This window comes from Strix aluco, chromosome 4 (assembly GCF_031877795.1).
Source record: "Strix aluco isolate bStrAlu1 chromosome 4, bStrAlu1.hap1, whole genome shotgun sequence".
In the NCBI taxonomy this organism is placed as follows: Eukaryota; Metazoa; Chordata; class Aves; order Strigiformes; family Strigidae; genus Strix; species Strix aluco.
The window spans coordinates 101,968,035-101,992,763 of record NC_133934.1 but is presented as its reverse complement, the minus strand read 5'-3'; positions in this window follow the sequence as shown (position 1 = coordinate 101,992,763).

Below are 24,729 nucleotides of genomic sequence, written 5' to 3'. Positions count from 1 at the left end.
CCAATACTCAGTCTATTCAGAAATAGCCTCACAAATTATAAAAAAAAAAAAAGCCAAGAGCATATAATAAACAAAGATAGCAGTAACTCTACAACCTGAAAAATTTCAGTCACCCCTTTTTCTACATCCATATGGTAGAATAAAATCTTTCCATTCCAGCATAAACCTTATTTAGTTATGACTCCATGTATTGTGTCAGAAAGCAAAGCAGCATCCTCATTCCCAACACACTGAAAGATTACAGCAGGGACATGAGTAATGGGACACTTCTGCCAGCCACTAATGAGCTCAGGTCTTCAGATGGAGAAACACATAAACTCCAGGTGTTTTGGTCTAGCTCTGAACAAAATGCTACATTGTTCGAACACTCCAGGGCATAAAAATATTGTGATATTAGTGTATTTGTTTTCCTTTGGTCTCATGCTTTCAACCACCCAAGTAGTATATTATTAACACAATAAGAAAATGCACTAGAAGGTCTTCAGCTCATTAAAATAATATTTATATGAAAAAATAAGTAAAATTACCTTGAGATTTTTCTCCTTATATTTTTAAATACAACCTATCTGCAATATAAAGACCAGGCACTTCCAGTAATAAAGCTGAAGTTTTCCCAAATCAAGGTGTAAATCTTGCCTCTGAACTTTTCTGCCTACTCCATCATTTACAATAATAGATAGCACCAGAAGTCACAGTCCTGGTTTTGCCTGTTGTAGCCATATCTGTTGACTAATATACCTCATTTTGTGCACCTTTCCATATTTTCTGAAGTCATTTCCCATGTTTGCTCTCCACTTACACTGATCTGATTCAAGGTTACAACCTGATCACTTCATGTCTTGAAAACTGCAAAATCCTCCTCTCCAACCACCAAAGATCAATTTCATCTCTTTCCTTTCAGGGTATTACCAATAAGTTCATTTTTCTGGCTTATCTTACAGTGAGCTTTAAATCCCTGAGCATTAAATCCTATATAATTCTTTTCTACTTTCACTTCAAACATTCTGGAAAACTCTGCATAGTTTCATCTTCCTGCTCCTCCAGAACTGACTACAGTTTGCTCTGCCAGTAACTTTCCAGCCTGTTCCTCTTACAAGTGCTTCCTTTTCCACTCCCTCCTGCCAACAAGAAAAATCCCTATTCAAAAAAATCAAGCCAGTAATAATTTTCATCTTCATTAAAATTCTGCTAACATTGTTTTGCACAGCTCTAACCCTATTTGTAAACAAATAGGAAAACAACAAGCTGACTACCATTACCGATTGACTGGTATACGATATACTTGGCCAACGTGTTCTAAAACATCCTATTTTCCTTCTTCCACCTCAGCCCCCTCCAGTCAATCTGTGATGCACCTCCCCACTTGTTTCACACATTCACTATGTATTGCATTTTAGGAACACCAGATTAATGGCATAAATATAGTACACACAAGAGACTGAAAAATCCATGAGAACAGCTGAATAATCATCTTGTCTTCATGCTGCTGGATTTACAGCTATTTGCTCTGAAACTGGCTAGTTTAAAGTTAGTTCAGGCATTCCATTATTAGGCTAAACTTTTAGTTTGGTTTAAAGATAAGTCACCTACTGTATGTATATCCACAGAGGCATGGGGAACACAGCATCATTCCCCATACGAGTTAAAGCAGGGATCTATTTTTAGAATCCAAAGGCAACAGTTATTTGACAAAAAAAAAAAAATTCTTCTCTTAATAGTGCCAATGCTTTTAAAAGTATTTATTTACAACAAGGCAGCTTTAATCTTTCATATTTTCTTTTATAAACATAGTTCAGCTTTCAGTGGAGTCCAAGTTAGTTTTTAAACACAGTAGAATAGCAAAAAGTCTAGCTACTAGTGTAATGGCATACAGAGGTATGGGTAAAAAAAAAAAAAAATTAAGAACACAGCAAGGAATATCAGATAACTTCTGGTGATCATAAGTTGCTGCAAGGTACTAAAACTGACTATATAGCAGAAGTAATTATCACAGTCAGAAAACAACTAATTATATTTTTAAGTAAATGTTATATACCATTTTGATAGCCCTGAAGAAAGACAACTTTAGAGAATAAAATGCAGAATAGGTCCATCAGCACATAACGAGCCCTACTTGGCATATTACCACCTCATATTAACTAGTTTGTGTAGCAGCCACTTTTATAAGCAGAATAAAAAATTTCACATTCCAGTCATTGACCCATTTGCTGAAATGACCCAGATGCTGGGAAACAGTAACTCTGTTTATTTTTACACGAGGAGGCAAACCATTATCTTAAAAAAAATAAAATAAAATGCTGTAGCTGCTTATTTTTTCTCACTTTGGCTGTTGGTATCAAACAACCACCAATGCCCTTCACTAACAAGCAAATAGGATGCAAGCTAGATACCTATACCTGGAGTAGAGCTGTACATACTATCCTCAGGACAGCTCTTTAGGAGGTCTGTGCAAGGCCTTACTAGCAGTGTACATACACGCTGTAGAAACGACCACACCAAACTTCACAAGTTTACTCATTATGTTCTATAAACAATAACTGCTTACATTTACTATCCATAGACAAATACACTTCGTTATATTATTATTATGGCTAAAATATCTTGTTACCAACTTGCTTATTCAGAACCCCTACCACGTGGGCATGCATGTATTTCTTTATTTCATATATTGAAAATATAGTCACTATTTATTGTTTCTATTGCTTTTAAATTAAATTTTATACTACAAATATCCTCACATCAGAATGGGCATTAACTATCTTACAGGCCTTGGGAAAATATCCTTTGCTGATCAGAGTTGAGGTACTACTAACTGTCTCTCTATGTCCAAGAGGTGGATCTGGCTACAGTCTATACGAATGCTTTGGGCTTTAGAGACAATAAAAACAGTTGACCAAGTATAACATTACCACCCAGACAGAAGCACTGCATAGATGTTATGTCCCAGCAAATTCTGGCCTGCTACAGATAGCACTGCTCTGAAAATGAGTTCTCTAGATGGAAATGGCACGCTTGAGCCCCAAGCCCACCCCTCCTTTACCTGCCTACACTAACTCAGTGTCCATATCAAAAAAAACCCAGGACAGAAACACCCTTTCCCACCAGCAGAAAAAGCAAAATTATCAACAACTATCCCCCATCCCTTACCCTCAGAACACCAAAGACAAAGGTCCCTTACTGACCTGTCACCACAGGCACACTGAAATGGCTGAAACCTGGGCTCATCAGGGCCTATTGATTCCACCTGTAGGATCATCCTGACCCCATCCTTCCCCTTAGCTTCCACCCCTTATGAAGGTGTTCCCAGCCCAGCAGGTGCTAAATCTGGTCATCAAGAGAGTACTGGGGGAAAAAATGCTTTTTTGCAGCTCTGGCAATTTCATCAAGGCCCCAGTATCTGAAGTTTGACCCTGGAGTACAGGTTGAGTAGATTTCCTGCTAGAGAGCGGCCGCCGTTGCTTGCACCGGATGGGTTTGGTGACCTACAGGCAATGCTCTGGCTGGGCTTTACCCATGTTTTACCAGAATTTCCTTCAAAGTGGTGAAGTTGTTGGGAGTTTGAGAAGAAAAGGCCAAAGCTCTGCAAGGGCACAGAGACTGAACGGCCCTCTGATTTTTAAACACATTTTCTTTAAAGAGTTAGGCATGCTCACAGGACAATGCAAAACAACTTATGTCAAGCCTCAGCTGCAGAGCAGATTTATCTACCCTTTCATATGGCCAGCTGGACAATTAATATGTATGCAAAACAAACTGAGGGATTGAAATTTGAGTCAAACTGGATTGAAATCTGAAAATTTGGCGCAACGTGCCTGCTGCCACTCAGGGAAGACTCCTCTACCCAGGGCCAGGCGTGCTGGCAATGTTCAGCAGTGACATTCAATCCTGCCCCGGCACTGTGGTCCCCTGAGACAACCAGGGCCAAAACACTGAGACACAACATTGTCCCTGTGACACATTGAATGCAGTGGTACCCCCAGACCCAGAAAAGAGGCCAAGGCCATGTCAAGCGACCTAGGTGCTTTTCAAAAGAGAAACTAGATCCAGATTGGTCGATCCTCATGCACATACTTAAATTAGCTTTCTGGTTCAAAGCAGAAGCATGTTTTTAAAGCAACTCTCCCAATCATCCACATTTATTGTACTTGCATTCAAATCACTGAGCAGTCTCCAAGGACATGAAGTGCATTCCTTTCTCACAAAGCTAAACCGAAAGATGAACTCCATGAGTCCACTCAATGCACTCCGACTGCTAAGAAGTATTTTATCCTGGGAACTAGACATGGTCTAGTCTGCAGTGAAACCTCCTGCAGTGCTTCCAGTGTAGATGTTAGGCCGCCGGCGCCAGCTGTTTTGCTCCACAGCTCTGCTCTCGCTGAGAGGTTGGGCTCACTTGGCCAGGCACTGCCACTGAGGCGGGGCTATGAGACCAGGCTGACCCAGTGGAGTCCCTGCAATGCACCTTCACTGTTCACAGCTCCAGGAAGAGCTGGCTCTGAACCAGCATTATTAGCTCTGTGCTGCATTAAAGAAACTGCATAGCCTCAAAATCTGGCTTCTCCCTGAAGACAGTACAGCTGCATTCACACAGCACAGCATCTGCTCTAATAAGTCCTACTAGACCTGAGCTGGCTCTGCATCATTGCCTCTTTCCCTTCCAGTCTTACAACAAAACCACATCTTCTCCCCACCCTCCTCCTCCTCCAGGCTTACCCTATGCCACAGCCCATCTCACCACCCCTCTCCCTTGCTTGCATCCTTCCCTAACAAATTACTTGTATCACTCAACCTCCATGTGCTCTTGGTCTTTGAAATCTCTCAAAACCAAAATAAACATACCTTTTCAGATGTTACTGGCCACAGTCTCTGAAGACTGCATTCTCACTTGGTGTGGCGGAGCCTCCACTGTCCTTGGTATAGTGAGGCTGACACTGTCTCATGCCTTCATGGCCCCTATAGGTGTCTAGTCTGGCCTTTGCCTGCCACTGGGAAAGAACAGGCATCTGTGCTTTGGATGGTAAATGGAAAAGGGATCTTACTATTGTAAGATTGGATTCCACAATTTTTCATATAAAATTCATCAAATGCAGCTGAGCTGATCCAGTTGTTCACTTTCCACCAAAAAAAGATAAATCTTAATCCTTCCTTCCTTGTCCTTTCTTAACTTTCCAGCAATGCAGTTCCACCCCTTCCCTCACACTAATGAAACTTGTCAGATAATTTCATCAGCCCATTTAACTCACTAGTTCAGCAGAAAATGATCCAATTTTTGCTGGGTTTATTTCCTGCTAAATCAGTAAAATAAATTGACCAACTGAGGGTAAACAGTTGAGTCTGTGCCGCTCCCACTTTTAGGAGAAGTAAGGTGATAGATGGTTTCACCTCTCTCTCCAAACTGCATTTTTCTCTGACATATTTTTTCTGGGCTTGGTGAGGAAGGGTTCATACCTCAGAGCATGCTTGATGTTGGATCAGGGCTGGCGATGACAGGAGACAGCCGGACACTGACTTCAGTGCAGTTACATAATGCTTGTATGTATTGGTCCTCTTATGTGCTTGTTCTCCCCTATCACCTGTGTTGCTTATACCTCCAATTGATCAAACATCATCAAAGCATATATTTCCCCATCCTCTGTGTCCATATTGTGCTTATATTAATTTTACCTTTTTTGTAGGTTTTGTGAAATACTTGTTCATCCCCCACTATTGTATATGAACAGAGATGTATTTGTTCAACTCAGAGAGATCATGGTTTTGGTAATCTAGAGGATGCCATATCATTCCCTGTATAAGGTAGGTCAACTTTATTTAGCATGCTGCTCCTCCATCCTGTTTTATTCTCATTCAAGGGACAGCCATAGGCTATCATTCACTGTATGAACTCAAGAGGCAGAATGAGTAAATTTCCTTGTGAATTTTTCTATGTTACTCCTCACTGGGGTACCTGAAAGCTTCACAAAGCCAAGCTCCTTCATGTTCCCAAAATCCCTCTAATGGGAGAGGTTTTAATCCTGCTTTAAGGAAGATAAACAAAGGCACACAAAGATTAAAAATAAAAGCATGACTAATTTTGTGTGTCTCATCTAAGATTTGACTTTTCAAGAGCATGTTTTCTATTCAAAGCACAGCTGCTGTTGATTTCACTTTCAGCTGTGAGCCCTCAGCAAGCCAGTTCCCGGGGTTTCAAGTCAGGACCAAGGAAAACAAGGAAACAAATATCAGTGTGACAAAAGTTTAGCTTAAATAAATTGGCTAACATTGTATAGAAGATCTGTAGTAAAGGCAGAAGCACGGCAAGAACTATTCTGAACTCAGTGACCTAAATTATGAGCTTATTTAAAATCTTCCTGTACTCACTTGCTGATGCTTTCAGCTTCTGCCACAGACAAGTGATGGAAACTACAGAAATCTCCTGTTCATTTTTACTTTCACTTATTTATCACAGATCCTTCCCATGCGGGCATTTTGAAGGGAGGAAATAATAGAAGCGCATTATAATTACAGACTATATTAGAAAGCACTCATGCAAGAGGGTCAGTTAAATGTTAATTCTAGTGTTGCTATCTTAGCCAAGTCAGGCAGCCAAATCCTAACAGTGACCTATAGAACGGTTTTTCAGACAACACATAATTTTGTGTGTTTGATCCTACATGGGGTAGATCCACATGTCTGATTTACCTTAAAATAAAAGCTTCTATGTTATGTACAATGTAGGTAGCAAAATGTCATTTTAACATGGGTACATTCATAGGAGGTATTAGCCAAAGAGCAGACCCAGATATTGTCTGGCCATCAAGTGAAGCTAAACTCTAATGCTGTGAGATAGGCAGATGACTGACTTATAAGTGACTTTTCTTTAGTAATCTTTGGACTACCAATACATAATAAATCAGAATACATTTTCATATGAAGACTATAATGTGATAAATATATAGAACTACCAGCTGCCAGCAAAGAGAACAATTTATCATTTTTCTAATGTGAGGTTAGTTAATACATAGCTGGTTATCTCAGTACCTTGAAAATTGAAAAGCTATGCAGAGTTTGTGCTTCTACTTAAAGTTTTCAGTTCTGAATGTGCATTTCCCAGACAGGAAGATAATTATCAGCTTTTGATTAAAACAAAATATGGGTCTTACATGCCTCCTGGAAATTTCCATCAAATAAATTGGTTTATTACATGTTTTAATTAAGTTACTTAATATTCTCTGTACAAATTAATCTTCTCATTAATAAGAATATATACTTTATTATATCTAGATATAAAAGAAATCAGTTATACATGTGGATTTTTACAATATAAGAATACTTGAAAAGTCAAAAAAAGAAAGCATGCAAGAAAGAAGAAAGCATGTAAATGCTTAGCTTTGAAAATATATGAGAACGTGATAGCCCAGCCACAATGTCTGTATGTCTGCCTCTTCATGATAATGATCTAAAAACTAAAAGTGACATTAATGATCTATAAAAAACAAAAGTGACGTTTTACTTGTACACTGTGCAAAATGTTTTCATTTTTAAGTGTCTTCCTCTGTTCTGAACAGTGCTGGTGCACGAGTCCCTCTCTGACAGCAGGACAAGCAGACAAGAATGCGGTGCAGCGTGGTCCCTTGCATGGGATTTTCACTGGGAGCTGAGGGCACCTGCAGTGAGCAACTGACTCCCCTGCACACTGTGGGTGTCCCAGTGGTGTCAACAACAAGGCATCAGAGAAGCAAAATAACTTTATTCCTCCAAAGGCCAGAGTTCATTTTAACAAAGGAAAACAAATGCCTGTATCCTTCTTCAACAGTCAGCAAAATGACCACGGGCTTTAAACCCTATCGAGTCTTTTTGCCTTATATCTTTAAGACACATCCCTTCTTGTCTGTCCGTAGGCACAGCTACAGATTTAGTCCACTCAGTCATTATTTCATGACTCAGTTACTGCCATCTTTTGGCACTTGACCTTGATAGGTTTAGACTGAAAATAAACCCATCTTTTTGTCGATTGTCACTTTGTCTCTATTGCTCTCTGCATTCCTCTGCCTTCTCACAAGTGTAAATTATTCACTTCAATTTCAGTTTCTTTCCTAACCCACCACTGCCATACCAATCTCTTCTCATTTCCATCTCCAAATCAATTTAAGGCACAAAACTTTATTGCCCTTAAAAAACCTCCAGAATGGGTTGCTTACTAGCATTCATTTTATTGGCAAAGCTCCTCATAAGCTCTGAAGAACTTTTTTTTCTCAATTTCAATGAAATCTCTTCTTAAAACTCCCTTATTTATTCTAGGCATTATGCAGGTCATAAGGCAGAGGTATCAAGGTACCAGCAGCCCATCAAACTGATCAGTACTAGAAGTGAAGTTGGAAAAGGATATATTCTCATTAGACCAACTCACAAAGCTGGAAAATTAAACATTAGTCCTTCTTTGTAAACATAAGCAAAGAATTTCAAAGATACGCACAAACTGAGAATAAATGCTTTCAAAAAACCACTTAATTCAATATATAAGAGAGAGTGGAGCTGGTACTTCAGAGTGGAAAAGGGTGCTGGAGAGAGAAGTGATACAGTGATTCTCTCCAATAGGAAAGAGATGGATAAAATATCATATATGGGACAAGAGGGAATAGCTGGTGTTATGGAATGAAACTATAACGTCAAACTAATATAACTTTGGAATAGCACATGTGACCTATTTCAAAGTCACAATCAAAAGCTGTTCTGTAATGTACAAAAACTGTCCTTACAGGAGAAATGTTCCACCATAACTGGATCAACTTCAGAAAGATACTACATAGACAGCTTCTTGAAAGAAGCTATATGAGGAATCTAAGAGTTAAATCTTTGCAGGCTGGAGACTGACTACTTAAAGACACCACTTTATAGGCACAGAAAAAACACATCATTTTCAAAGAAGGCTGTGGAAGGGCAAAAAGCCACTAAACAGCAGGGTAAAGAAGTTTTTAGTGGCAGGAAGACATATTTCAAACAGCAAAAGCTATGTCCGAATGAGGAATGTAGAAAAGACTATAAACCACGGCAGTTCAAATGTGACGATGTGATAAGTCAGGACAAAAAAAAAAAAAAGAGTTTGAGGAGAAAAGCTTGCACAAGAACAAAACCAAACAGAATATAAGTTCTTTCTCGAACGTAGCACGAGCAGAAAGCTTGTCAGGAGTCTGTCAAGCCAGTAGATAACCTGGCTCTGCAAGGAGTACTAATAAGCTAGGACCGTAACAAAGAAGCTAAATATATTTTTCACTTCTACAGTTACTATGGAAGAGACTTACAAAGTTCATACCCCATAACTCTTTGCAGGGGAGTCCCCAGATGGACCTCAAACTAAAGTACTGAGAGGCTGTTATGGAACAAATAGGCTAAACAAACCAACAGAATCATAGTCTTCAATCAGGAGTACAAAAGATAGTCAAACATGAACTAAGATACTAACAATGGTATGTTAGTTTTCATTTTAAAACTGCCTTGATAACTCAAGTGTGGCATTTAGGAAACCTGGCACTAATTTTCGAAAGAATTTCACAGAGTATGGAAACAATGAACAAGCTAATTTGGTGTCTGCACTGAGGAATAAGTAGAATACAAGAAAGAATTTGTGACAAAAAATATAGTGAGGAAGAGTCACCACACATTTTAATAAAGGAGCATGCACCTCAGAGACCTATTGAGACCTTGGAGGGTGTCAGCAAGTATACAACCAAAAAGGGTCCAGGTGATACTATCTAACAACGTTTGTCATTGTAGACTCTTGAGGATATTAAGCAGCCTGGAAACGAAAAGGAATTCTCAGATGAACTACTGGAAAGAGAGGGTGTACTGGGTCTGGCTGAGCCAGAATTGGTTTTCCCCTACAGCAGCCCTCATGGTGCTGTGTTTTATGTTGGGAGCTGGCAGGGTGTTGATAGCACACTGGTGGTGTGGCTACTGCTGAGTAGTGCTTACACAGCACCAAGGGTCTTTCCGACATTTCCCCCCCCCGAGTGGGACGGGGTGGGCAAGATCTTGGGAGGGGACACAACCAGGACAGCTGACCTGAACTGACCAAAGGGATATTCCATACCATATGACGTCTGCTCAGTATAAAGCTGGGAGAAAGGAGGAAGGGGGTGGGGTCACCCTTGGTCCTCCGAAGCAACCACTACGCGTATGGGAGCCCTGCTTCCTGAGAAGGCCCGACATCGCCTGTTCATGGGAAGTAGAGAATAAATCTGTTTTCTTTTTTTTTTGCTTGCGCGCACGGGCCTTTGCTTTGCTTTGCTTATATTAAAACTGCTTTTGTTTTACCCACAAGGGTCGGGGGTTTTTTCCTATCTTATTTTCTTTCCCCTCTTTGCCCTGTTGAGAAAAAAAGGGGAAGGGGGGGGAAGTGATAGAGCGGCTTGGTGGGTACCTGGCATTTAGCCAAGGTCAAACCACCACAGAGGGTATGAGAAAACAGTTCTTACATTAGAGAGAGGTTACCAGGGCATTTCTGCCAGTAGGTGAAGTGGCATGGTGTGTTGATAATTCTAAGTTATTCAGTCTGGTAAAGATGAGGGCTGTCTCTGAAGAACCACAGGAAGAGCTTACAAGAATAAGTGACTATGCATTAAAATAGCAGATAAAATTCAGTAGACATTAGCGTGAATTAATGTACCTAAGAAAAATTATCCTCATTTTGCAAATACAGTGGTAGGTGCTGAGGTGTCCATTATGAGTCAGGAATGAGACCTTGTGGACTTCATAAATAATTCAATACAAACCTAAGCTCAGTGCCATAGAAATCAAAAAAGCAAATCACTTAACTTATTTCCTGACAGACGCACAAACAAGCACTCATCCTACTCTAATAAAGGTATTTAAGCCCACATCAGTGTCTCCCCTACTGGAAGCAGGCCCACAGCCCATTTGTGTCCCCTCCTCAGCATGGGAATTCTGGTTGGTTTTCCCCTTTGCTCCACAAGCAGAAAGAACACAGGCAACTCATAATTTCCTCATACAAATCTAATCTCTGCTAGTGGTTCTCCCTGAAAGTGCTCAAATATTCTACCAGCCATCCTGTTTGTAACCTGCTCAGGGAATAACTTTCTTGGCAGTGCACTGAAGCTCCTATGCTAGCTCCCAGAAGCTAGAAATGAGTGGCCTGTCTGTCATGTTCTTCCTTGAGTGTATTTTATAATGCCTGTTTAGAAACTTTCCTTGTTAGACAGGTTATTTAAATATATATATCAATCATATTAGTGCAATTTGGAATAAAAGTATAACATGCTTAAATGGCTGTCACCTACCTTTTCCTAAAAACTAACTGATTACTGGTATTAGTAAGATTACAAGAATATTTGACTTCTCAAATTTTTTGTTAAAAGTCTGCATTTTACAAGGCATTATTTCAAATCTCTAATAGAATCAGTAACATAACATGAGACTACCAAAATGTTTGCCTCTTCAGCTCTTGTAACTTCTGTATCCTAAAGATGTGTACAGCCACAGAGAAGATGGCAAAGGGAACAAAGATTATGTGTTTCCATACCTGAAGGCAGTTATTTGTTTGTTTGGTGCAGTAAGCTTTAAATATGTTCAGTAATAATGCAAAGAGCTAACTTCAACATCAATAAAGCAGCATAATTTAATGAACAATCCTATAATAAGATAGACTTCCCTATAAAACTTTATAGTTGCTCTGGAACATAGATAGAGGGTTATGTACTTATTGCGTAGTACATGAAAGTAAAATTTTTGTAAAATGAAAAGAGATAGAAATCCATAGGTTCCATAGCCCAGGGCAACTCTTGAAAATATTAAGCTTTTTACCTTTCAAAAAAATTATTTTCCAGATGTATTTTTGTAAGATATTGAAATAACTGAACATTATCCACGGGGCATTTCAGAAACTGTGAAAGAGAAAAGAGAATTATCCCAGGAATCCTCCCATAAATTTTATGTCAGTATTTTGAGAGAGATATCGCAGAAATGCCTTTGGGCACATCACTGATGTTATTTCCAGGCTAATTAAGGATGTATGCTCTCTCCCAGTGGGATGAGTGATGTGGTAGGTTTAACCAGGTCTTGCCAGGGAAATGAAAATAAGTGCCTATTTCAATACATCATCTCTTCTTGGCAATATGCATGGTAAGCTACACTTAGTCACCATCCAAATTTGCACAAAAGCTACAGATATGCATAGCAGCATGTACACTTTGAACCTGCAAAATGTTCTATCTGATGCAGCATGGGTTTCCACTCCATCCATCTTCTCCATAGCTACTCGGTCTCTGAAAGTAGTAACAGTAATGTTCTCTCTTTTTTCCCTCCTTTGCCCTCTTTTATGAAGTGACCAAAATGTAAAAAAAAAAAAAATAAATAAATAAAAATCCATAAAAGCAGGTGTGCTTGAGTAACCTTACTGCTAGGCAAGAACAGACATGCATGATACACCAGCAGCAGACACAGCTCTGCTGTGAAAGATGAGAACTGAATCCATGCCTTACACTGGGTCAAGCCCCTCCAAGTTTTTATAGCTCAGGGCTGCAGATGAGAGATGAATCACAGAAATGTTGGTTGCAAGGAACCTCTGGAGGTATTCAAGCCGTGAGTTGGAATAACGGTGGGATATTGCCAGCACTGGATCAGCCACAGCTTTGTCTAGCCAAGTCTTGAAAACATCCAAGGTTGGAGCTTCCACAGCCTCTCTGCGTAACCTGCTCCAGTGCTACTCTACCCTCCTAGTGAAGAAGCTGGTTCATTTTGGGGTTTTTTTTGTCTAGATGGGAATGGAAAGTAGGAAAATTATAGGACACCATAAAAAAACCCACACTATATATGCTGTATATCCTAATGGCAGTGTCATAGTCTCTCTCTGACTTCAGGTGAACTAGGAAACAGCAATGGCAACTTACAACAGCAAAGAGCCTATGAAGTACTGGTGCCATGATGGAACAGTAAGAAGCAACATGGTAGCTAATAGATGGAGGAAGGAGTGAAATTTCCCTTCTGCCTCCTTGCAAAGCTGCCTCTCTAAAAACAAAACAGAACTTTCCCCTTTGTTACACAGCCCACCACCCGTTATTCTTGACACAGTCTGCCTCAACCAAGTAGGGTTACAAATACCAGATGACATAGGAAACATTCTGGTTCTGGGCCCCTTGTGCAATACTGGGGCATTGAGGGCTTTGACTGAAATGCTTCAAGCAACTGAAGTCAGATTTAGGCTACGCTGGTTGAGCATTGGTGCTCTAAGGTGGAATTCAAAGTTTTCATAGACTGAGGACTTAGAAGGGGGCACAATTTAACAGCTTGAATCTTTGGCAGAATTAAAATGCAATGGGGAAATGTGTGTGTCTAAATTAATTATTATTTCAAATATTTATTCACTGTTCTTTTCTTTTCTAGATTTGAAACCAGTCTGACAATCAAGTCTCCCCAGATACAGCTCTCTGAGCCTAGGACACAGGCGCGTCAGCCTGAATCACACTGCCTCCAGGCCTGAGTGTTTCCTGGTTCAGAGAGAGCGAGCAGCTCCATTCTGATGGTTTCAATGGGAGGTGTCAGCCTGTTTCCAGAGCTTTCAAAAGACATTCCATCATTTCATGAATCATATCATTGCATGGAACCTATGAGATAATGAGACTATGAACATCATCTCACAACGCTCTTTAGCTCAAAGACATACAAAAACATTACAAAAACATAGGAGCATTCTCCTCTACACAGGTTTTGCAGGCGAAGTAGGGAAAATCCTGCTGTCTGTAGAAGGACTTCTTAGCTTCATTTGCAAGAGGTTGGATGCTACTAACAGTGGACAAGATGGAACTGGTCAGCCACAGATGCACATCTTAACACACTTTTTCTCTGCTTTAAGCTTCTGCATAGAAGTATGAAAGAGAGTCACCATGGGATGTGAAACCTGGTAAAGGTTACTAAGGGCATTAGACTGAAATAGTTGCAATAAAACCATCTCACTTCAATTGAAAGACTATTTTTTCCTCTTATTGCCAAATTGAATGATTCTATGAGACTGCCTGAGTCTAGATTTTAGCCTACGCAGATAGGATGACTCACCTACAGCTTACTACTGTGCAATGGAACATGATAGTAATTGGGATGAAATTGATCTGCAACAAAAAAAATAAGCTCCCAAGTCCTATGCTGCAGATTGACTTGACCATTTAGAATCCTAAATGACATTGAATATTCTTTATACTTGAGCTTTTATTTTAGAAAACAGAAGTTAGGACCTAGCAGAGATTCTGCCAGAATTGTCACACGGAGCTTCAACTACCACTATATCTCACTCTTCAAAACAGCACTTCTGAGTTGTACTATGAAACAAGTTTTATATTTACACACTTATCAAAAGATTTTATTCAGTAGCTACTACTTCATTTGGTTCAGCCACTGCCCTCCAGGCCCAATCACACTCTGGTATTTGACCTCGTTATATAAAAACTACATAGGGACAACAATAAAACCCAAATCCAGTACATTCCCCCAAGGAAGGATGTCTACTCCTTTGGAAAAAAGAAAGTGAAGGTGATACAAGAGACTAAAACATTTTTCTACCTTGCCTAGATTGTTCTACATATGGTATATATTAAAATTCTCAGAGTTTACATATCATATGTCATATGAGAGCAATAAATTACTTTAATTGGCTCAAGTGTGAATTTTGAATGAATGGAATTATTTTTCTTTTTTTTTAATAGGTGTTTAAATGTAACATAGAATTTATTTTTCACATTAAAAGGCCACATGTTCTAAGGCAAATTCCTTAAAGAAAAAGATAATGTAAAAACTTTTTAGCATCCAGCATTTTTAGTCTGAGCAGGGATAGTTCAGCAGGTTCTTACATAAAGTAGTTAAAATTCTATACATGAAAATATCTGGAGAAATCATTCCCCTACCACTTGAATTGCTCATTCAACAGGCAAACATTTTCAATGTCTACAAAACACAGGCTGTAGCCCACCTAGCTGCCTACACCAGCACAAAGCAGAGCCAGCAAATGTAACCTCCGTCGTACTGCATTGCGGCACTTTCCATGAATTTAACTTCTCTAATCAAAATATTCTGCTGAGGGTTTTAGATGAGCTTGGCTCTCAGTGATCTGGACACATTCCAGTGTAAATTTGTTGGGGGTTTTTTATAACAACATAACAGGAAGGAGTAGTAAACAGACAAAATAGAGAATAACTTGCCTGTTGTGAATTTGCTAAGTATTTCCCAAGTATTAGGGCCCAGTTCTGCACAGTACTGAATTAGGCTCAACTCTGTTAACTCAGAAGATGTCTAGATCCTGTCCTCTTCAGTGATATTCTGCATTTATTTACACAGACAAGACTGAGTTTCTCTCCTGGTAAGAGAGGCAGCGAGGAGGAAGCTACTTCCACTGTTGAGGCAGTCTTCCTTCTTTGTAAAATTATCTCAGCCTGAAGCACCTGGGCAGAGACTCCACAGAATTTTGTATACAGATTCAAGAAGTGAAAAACAGATTTATTTCTTTTTTTTTCTCTCTTAAGCACAGGTATCTTCCCTGATACCATTGTCTACACAGAACTAGCCTGAGTCGCAGCATTTGTATTTATACCTCAAGGGAAGGACAGATTTCAGAGATGATAAAAGCTGTTACAGGCTAGAGAGCTATAACATAAAGCCAGCCCCTCTGGGGGAGTGGGAATTCCCTTCTTCTCCAGATTGTGTGTCTGCTTCCCTCATACAGCTCCCTCCAAATCTCTTTGCAATTAAACTTGCCTAGGCTCAGCTAACAATGAAATAGCATCCAGGTACTTACCTCAGAATTAATCCTCAACAGCGCAGTGGAATAGATAAGTATGATAATTAACAGTCACAGCAATTAAAGTAATTTTATGTTTGTGATATTCATTCACAGCAGAAAGGAAAATCTAGTTGATTTCTCCTGACTGAGTGCCAAGGTAGCCAATATGACACCGAAAGATTTAACATTGAAACTTGCAACACAGAAAATCTGCCTCCTCTCTTCTGTAAAAAGGAGAATAAGGCAACACGCAGAGCTCTTACTCAGATCTGTATTGTGCTTTCCTCTGCTGTACTGCTTTGGCCTACACTGAGACAAAAATACTGTAAGCTAAAGCATCGTAACCAAATTTATTTCTAATCTCTGATATGCTTATGTTCACAACCTGTATTTAACTATACGTTGAAATACAAGCAAAAGCTAGGGACTGTGTTCTTTGCTACATCTGGCAGTGAAATGTACGAAGAAAGCCAAGTGAACTGAAAGAACTGCCAAACTGAAAATGCGTTCCCCAAAAGCATTCCACAAAATGTTGGTCACTTGCTACAGATCTTGGAGGAAATACCAATAGATTTCTGTCACCCAGAGTAATGAGAAATCAGGGCATTGGCACAGTGGAACTGGGAAAGACATCTTTACAGGGACTGGAATTATACAACTAATCAGAAGCAAGATACAGCTACTCCTACATCACCAACATCTATGTTGTATTGCTTGTTCTTACCAGGCAAAAAAAAATCAACAAAACTGAAGATAAACTAATGCACAAGCTCTTTCTCTGCAGAGCTATAGAAGCAAAGAATAATTTCTCTTGTCATCTATGAAAAGCACAATGCCATCATTTAAAAATATAAATTGTATGTTTAAAATTGAAATAATTCAGAAACTGTAATAATGGGTAATATAGATATGCAAACATATAAATTCTATTAAATGGATATGTTCTGTGTTTTAATCCATAGAAACATTCATATTGAAGAGTATAAATGTTTATAGTATTTGACTGGAATAAAAGAAATCTGATTTTATTTGGAGGCTTTGATGCACACTGCCTGCAAGATCTTGAGATGCTTCAGAGGCAGTCATATATGTTCTCGCGCAGATGAGGAATCTTACTCATGTCAAGAGACCCTTCTTTTCACATAGGTTAAATTATTCACAAACCTGTCTATCTGCAGCATCAGTCATTCAATTCCATACAACTCAGATCACTAGGTATAAAATGGGCTAATGACACTTTTCTCCTTATGTATCTCTATTTCCCCATCCTTTGTCTTGATCAGATCAGAATACGTCTTGGTGACCTCTCTTAGTGTATACCTGTAGAGTACCTAGCACAAAAGGAACCCAAATTTGGTTGGCATATGTCGTTCTAACAGTAGCACAAGTAGGCTGAGAAAAAACTTCTGTTTGAATACTTCATCTTCATAAAACACTCTAAAATCAGAGGGGCATTTCTTTTCCATATCTAGTTTAAAGCATTCACATAATCAATGACCATGCAAAATGGAAATGGGAGTGAACAAACTGGATCTTTTCCATTTCCTTGAAGTCCCACGCATGGGAGAGGAGAAGCTGGATTCTCTGTCCTTTACACAGCAGAGAAGGATGGGAAGAAGGAAAATGCAGGACAGTTCTCAACTGACTGTCAAATGCCAGAAATCTTTAAAGAAGATTTTACCTCCTGATTCACTGAAGATCTGTAATGTACAAAGCTGAAGTGATTGGAACTTTCTATGTACAGTGTGTAGCAAAGAACTTAAATCTTTTGCATATGAGCGACAGAGAGCTAAACATAGTCACTTAACAAATTCTGATGTGTCTGGGTGAAAAAAGTCATGCTTCCAGATGAAATTATCTTTGAATAACCCAGTTACCCTTGGCAGCAATTTTTCCATTTGGCAACAGCATAATTTCAGTGTCTACATACAGGCTGGATGCTATGGGCTCAGCCAGGAATTAGAAGACAGAAATGAATAATGTCTGGTGCTCACTAACACTCATCATAGCCAATGAACAGAGGCTGGTGCATCTCTTCGGCTAATTACATGTGCTATGATTGAATTAGAAAATAGGCATGGTGACCCTTGTAAAACAGGCTTTGAAGTTGCAGGTCCAAGTGAGGACAATCATATCAACCCATATTGCTCAAAATGGGTGAGCCAGGGAGACCAGGAGGACTGGTGTTACAAAGGTATGGATAGGCCACGCAGAAAACAAAAACTAAGGAATACACATGGTAACTGTCTAGTACAGTTGCAAGTGGTTTAGGTTTTAGTGATCTGGGGTGATGTCAGCACTTTTTTTTTTTTTTAATAAATTTAAAACACTTTTGGAGAGAGCAAAGATTTTTGCTCTGCTACAGCAGTTCCTAGACCCATTTATGAAAAGTATGAATTTTAATAATCATGTCTTTTTGGTTTCATCTCAACAGTTTAGTGATTATTCTCCACAAGGTGGCAGAAAGACCACACAGTTGACCAATAATGGTTATAACCAACCTCTGTCTTGTCACAGAATTACCACTTTTGAAGTCTTACCACCCATGCAAAATAAATCCTTAAACAATTAAGTCTGTGTTAATTGGAACTGTGCAGTGTATCCATATGATATAACAAAGGTTTAAGGAAGAAGATCACAAACAGAAGAGATTAAATTGCTTAGTCATCATGACCTACTCAAACATTATTATGCAAATGGAGGCTTTGCACAAATGCTGTCCAGTGATACCTTGGTTATCTGAATGGAAATAGATATGAAAGCAATTTGGATAAGAAAGAGGATTGTATTTTAATATAAATGAAACCAGCCCAGAGGGCAATAACCTCACGTTGGATGAGTTTTCAGATAATAAAGCTTCAGAAAAAGAAGCTCAAGATAAAACGGCTTTTAAAACATAAGTTTCAAGTGGGTAATGAGGGCACAAGGCATGGGTGGGGGAAGGCCGCTCCAGCCCCAGATCACACAGGGCTGTGCCTCTGGCAATGAAATGGGGCAACACTCACATGTCTGTCGGACAAGAGCACGGCATGGGCAATCAGCTCTGGGGCTAGCCGGGCAGGGGGACACTGAGTGTGGGGGGAGGCAGGCAGGCAGAGCAAAGGCTGCCTGGCCGGCTGGCAGCAGCAGCCTTCCGGCAGGACTCGAGATCCAGGATGCAGGGGAGGGGCAGGAGCAAAACATGAATTCAGCATGAAGCAGGAAACTTGGAATCATGGTAACAGACTCTGCAGTCTGGAGCAACCTGTGAGCTCACGTCCATACCTGGTGGGCTGGGTGCCCTGCTGTACCACAGAGGGGATGAACCCAGGGTGAGCCCAAAGCCCAACTGCCCAGCCAGGGCCCTGAGGTGCACCACAGGCTCCCTCCTTACAAAAAGGTTGTAAGTCATTTCTCTAAACTAGAGACTACTTTTCTGTTCCTCTCCTGGATTTGCCTAAATGGGCTATAACTGATCACTGCAATTCAGAGGGGAAGCAATTTTTGCCCAACACCGTATTTTTGCTCTCCCCCAGAGTATCTCTCAGTGTCCATCTGACCCTGGTTTTTTTCAGCAGACAAAAAGGCGTGCTGCATCTACATAAGAAACCCTCTCAACTTCTATACCAGATCCTCCCAGGTTTGTCTACACCTCCAATCAATAAACTGCAATTTCCCCCTTGAGGATCAACAGTAGGAATAATCCTCACACCCTCCAGAAAGGCCTCCAGCCCTGGCATACCATATGAGTAATTGGCTTTTTAAGAGGCTTAAAAAATAACAATTTATGAAATATCTTTTAGTGGAACTGACTGTTGCAGTTATTCCAGAATAAAATAAGAAGCAAAAGATAACCAGAAGTCAGGGCAAAAGCCAGTTAAAATGGACAGAATTGTTAAAGCCAAGTACACAGCAGTGATGGCAGTAAATACAGTCATGTGCTGAGAAGGCCTGACACAACCTTGTTGCAATGACAAACATCCCCTCCAACTTCTGAAAATGTCTGTGTTTTTGTTGAAAAATTATTCCAAAGTCTGTTGAAACCAGAAAATCAAATTAAGAAAGCATTTAAAAATCAGCTTAAAGTGATTAAAATTTTTGCGAAGTGTAAAAAAGGGATTTTTAAATCACTTTTGCTTGTGAGGAAGAAAGTAGATCATCTGACTGAATGTGTTGCCCACACACAAACAGAACAGCTACAGGAAGCTGGGCTGTGCTATGTGACAGCTTCAATGTCCACCATAGTGCCACAGTGACTGCAGCCTCAGTGGTGTCATCCCTCCCTCCTGCTCCGCCCTAGATATCAGGGAAATGGGTTTGTAAGAAGCTGACCTTTTTTGTGAAAACCCATCACACTTGCAGAGGTACCTCGGTTTCATCTCTGCCCCATCCACACAGTGTCAGCCATCCTACCTAAGAAGTGGGCCTTCTCTGCCTTTCCCCCTCTTCTACAATCAGGTAAGCCAGACCTAAGTTAAAAAAAATTAATTCACTGAATACATTAACATCTTTGGGATACCACAAGCAAACCTTGTAGTATCCTTTATTGGATTTTGGATTTTCAGTTTAAAGCGGCCAGAGTCTCCAAGGTAATTTGGTGGAGTTTAAGAATAGCTTCTGTTTATACCAGTGGGACTGTGCATCTACAAAGATATTGCCCTACATCTGAGAGAAGCCAGGGCATTTAACAAGATTCTTCTCACAGAAAGAGAAAACACTTTTCAAGAGTTTCTATTTCATGTATGAAAAAGATTTTGAATCTTTTTGGAGAAAGAAAGGCAGCTAGCCGGCTCTAAGGAGACTGGCAAGGCGGTGGGCGGGCAGCTGAGGAGGCGTGGGCTGTGAGCAGAGCCCAGGGCCGGTGGCACCTGTTTCGAGCGAGGTGTAAACACACCAACGGTCACTCGCTGAGGAGAGCAGCTCACACCCACCCCTCGGTAACAAGCTGGGAGGGCTTCCTAGTTAGCATGGGCGGAACCAGCACCACCCACCGTTAATTCGGTGATAAGAACCCTGTGGGAGGGCAGCGACCAGGTTGCTGCCCACTGAGCTCAGGGTGCTCAGATAGTACCTGTGAACCACCAGTTGATAGTACTTGTCAACCATCGGTAGCCTGAGCCATGCTCTCCACTCGCCTCAAAAGCACCACCAGCAAGAACGTGGAGATCCAGACAGAGCAACCACGCAAACATGCAGCAGTCCAGGTCCCAGGCTGCAGGGAGTGCCTGAGCCTGTCAGTGCTGTTGGAGGGCCTCAGTGACAGCGCCTGTGTGCGCTGCGACCAGCTGGATGACCTGCTCAGCCTGGTGGCAGAACTCAAAGAAAAGGTTGAGAGATTAAGAAGTATTAGGGAATGTGAAAGGGAGATTGATTGGTGGAGTTCCACCTTGGCACCCATGAATCAACAGGAGCAAATAGAGGCTCCAGGCAAGGCAGGTGATCCCTCACCCTCATGCTACCAGGCAGAAGGAGGGGACCTAAGAGATGAGGGAGACTGGAAACAGGTCCCTGCTCAGGGAGGCAAGAAAATTCTCTCCCAACCTCCCTCACCCTCCATGGTGCCCCTTCACAATAGATTTGGGGCCCTGGAACTTTTGAATGAAGACATGGAGGAAGAGAATGAGACAAACAATGAGGAAGACCAAGGACCATCAAGGCCAGGTCACTCTAGAAAAGGTATTAAAACCAGCTCTGAAAGGAACCCCAGAAGAGTCATTGTAGTGGTGACTCCATTCTGAAGGGTGTCGAAGGCCCAATATGCAGACCAGACCCGCATCATAGGGAAGTCTGCTGCCTCCCTGGGGCCCGCGTCAAGGACCTCACAAGAAGACTCCCCTCTCTAGTCAAACCCAAGGACTATTACCCTGTTCTGGTTTTTCAGGTAGGTAGCGACGACATTAGCAGGAGAAGTATTAAATCAATAAAGAGAGATTTCAGGGCCTTGGGGAAACTGATCAAGGGGTCGGGGGCACAGGTTGTGTTCTCCTCCATCCCTCCAGTTGGGAGGATGGATGAGGATGAACACCGAAGAACACAGCAGATGAATTTGTGGCTTCAAGACTGGTGTCACCGTCAGGGCTTTGGTTTTTTCGATCATGGGTTGGTATACAGGGCACCAGACCTCTGGGCGTTAGATGGGATGCACTTGTCCCAGAAGGGGAAGAGGATCTTGGGGCAGGAGTTAACTGGGCTCATTGACAGAGCTTTAAACTAAATTTGAAGGGGGAAGGGGGCGAAACACCAGCCCATCTGAAGTGCATGTATACCAATGCACACAGCATGGGTAACAAACAAGAGGAGCTTGAAGCCGTGATGAAACAGGAAAATTGTGATGTTGTGGCTATCACAGAAACATGGTGGGATGTCTCCCATGACTGGAGCACGCCAGTTGATGGCTACAAGCTCTTTAGAAGGGATAGACAAGGTAGGAGAGGCGGTGGGGTAGCACTGTATGTTAGGGACTGTTATGATTGCCTTGAATACAAGTGCAGTGAAGACAGGGTGGAGTGTCTTTGTGTTAAAATCAGGGGGAAGGCCAACAGGGCAGATGTTGTAGTAGGAGTCTACTATAGGCCACCCACCCAGGACAGAGAGGTGGATGAAATATTCTATAGGCACTTGGGTGAAATCTCACGATTGCTTGCCCTTGTTCTTGTGGGGGACTTCAACTTCCCAGACATCTGCTGGAAATACAACACAGCAGAGCGTGACCAGTCCTGAAGATTCCTGGAATGTGTGGGGGACAACTTCCTAACACAGCTGGTGAGAGAACCAACCAGAGAAGGTGCCCTGCTAGATCTCCTCCTTGTGAACAGAGAAGGACTGGTGGATGATGTGGTGGTTGGAAGCCGACTAGGGCACAGTGATCATGAAATAATAGAGTTCTCTATTCTTAGAGAGGCCAGGAAAGGGCTAAGCAGGACTGACATCCTGGACTTCCAAAGGGCTGATTTTGACTTGTTTGGGCACCTGATGACAGGATCCCTTGGGAGACAGTCCTGAAGGGTATAGGGGTCCAGGAAGGCTGGGCGCTCTTCAAGAAGGAAGTCTTAATGGCTCAGGAGCAGGCGGTCCCCAGGTGCTGTAAGAGAAGCCGACTACAGAGAAGACCACCCTGGATAAACAGGGAGCTTTGGCTGCAACTCAGGGAGAAAAGGAGAGTTTACAGCTTTTGGACGAAGGAGCTAGCCACTCACAGTGATTACAAAGATGCTGTGAGGCTATGCAGGGCAGAAATCAGGAGGTCCAAAGCCCAGCTGGAAATTAATCTGGCTTCAGCAATCAAAGATAACAAGAACTGTTTCTATAAGTATGTCAATAGCAAAAGAAAGACCAGGGAGAGTCTCCATCCCCTGCTAGATGCTGAAGGAAACTTGGTAGCAAGTGATGAGGGGAAGGCTGAGGTACTTAATGCCTTCTTTGCCTCAGTCTTTAATAACAAGACTAGTTGTATTGAGGGAATCCAGCCTCCTCAGCCAGATGATAGAGACTGGGAGAACGACTCCCCTGCAATCCAGGAGAGAGTCAGTGACCTGCTACATCACACAGACACACACAAGTCTATGGGACCAGATGGGATACACCCAAGAGTGCTGAAGGAGCTGGCTGGGGTGCTCACCAAGCCACTTTCCATCATTTACCGGCAGTCCTGGCTGACCAGGGAGGTCCCAACAGATTGGAAATTGGCCAATGTGACGCCCATCTATAAGAAGGGTCGGAAGGATGATCCAGGAAATTACAGGCCTGTCAGCTTGACTTCAGTACCCGGGAAGCTGATGGAGTAGCTCATCCAGAGTACCATCTTACAACACATGCAGGACAACCAGGGGATCAGACCCAGTCAGCATGATTGCCTTATGAAAGGCAGGTCCTGCTTGACAAACCTGATATCCTTCTACGACAGAGTGACCTGCTTATTGCATGAGGGAAAGGCTGTGGAGGTAGTTTACCTTGACTTTAGCAAGGCCTTTGACACCGTTTCCCACAGCATTCTCCTGGCGAAACTGGCTGCTTGTGGCTTGGGTGGTCACATGCTTCTCTGGGTAAAAAACTGGCTGGATGGCCGGGCCCAAAGAGTTGTGGTGAATGGAGTTAAATCCAGTTGGCGGCCAGTCACGAGTGGTGTCCCCCAGGGCTCAGTTTTGGGGCCACTCTTGTTTAACATCTTTATTGATGATCTAGACAAGGGGATCGAATGCACCCTCAGTAAGTTTGCAGATGACACCAAGTTGGGTGGGAGTGTTGATCTGCTCGAGGGTAGGGAGGCTCTGCAGAGAGACCTGGACAGGCTGGAGCGATGGGCCAAGGCCAACTGTAGGAGGTTCAGTAAGGCCAAATGCCGGGTGCTGCACTTCGGCCACAACAACCCCCAGCAGCGCTACAGGCTTGGGGAGGAGTGGCTGGAGACCTGCCAGTCAGAGAGGGACCTGGGGGTGTTGATTGACAGCCGGCTGAATGTGAGCCAGCAGTGTGCCCAGGTGGCCAAGAAGGCCAATGGTATCCTGGCTTGTATCAGCAATAGCGTGGCCAGCAGGGACAGGGAAGTGATCTTACCCCTGTACTCAACACTGGTGAGGCCACACCTCGATTACTGTGTTCAGTTTTGGGCCCCTCACTACAAAAAGGACATTGAATTACTCGAGCGTGTCCAGAAAAGGGCAACGAAGCTGGTGAAGGATCTGGAGCACAGGTCGTACGAGGAGCGGCTGAGGGAACTGGGGTTGTTTAGTCTGGAGAAGAGGAGGCTCAGAGGAGGACTCAGCACCCTCTGAATGAATGGGGATGAGTCTCTTTAACCAAGTAACAAGCGATAGGACAAGAGGGAATGGCCTCAAATTGCGCCAGGGAAGGTTTAGACTAGATATTAGGAAGTATTTCTTTACAGAACGGGTTATTAGGCAGTGGAATGGATTGCCCAGGGAGGGGGTGGAGTCCCCATCCCTGGAGGTGTTTAAGAGTCGGGTTGACATAGCACTGAGAGATATGGTGTAGAT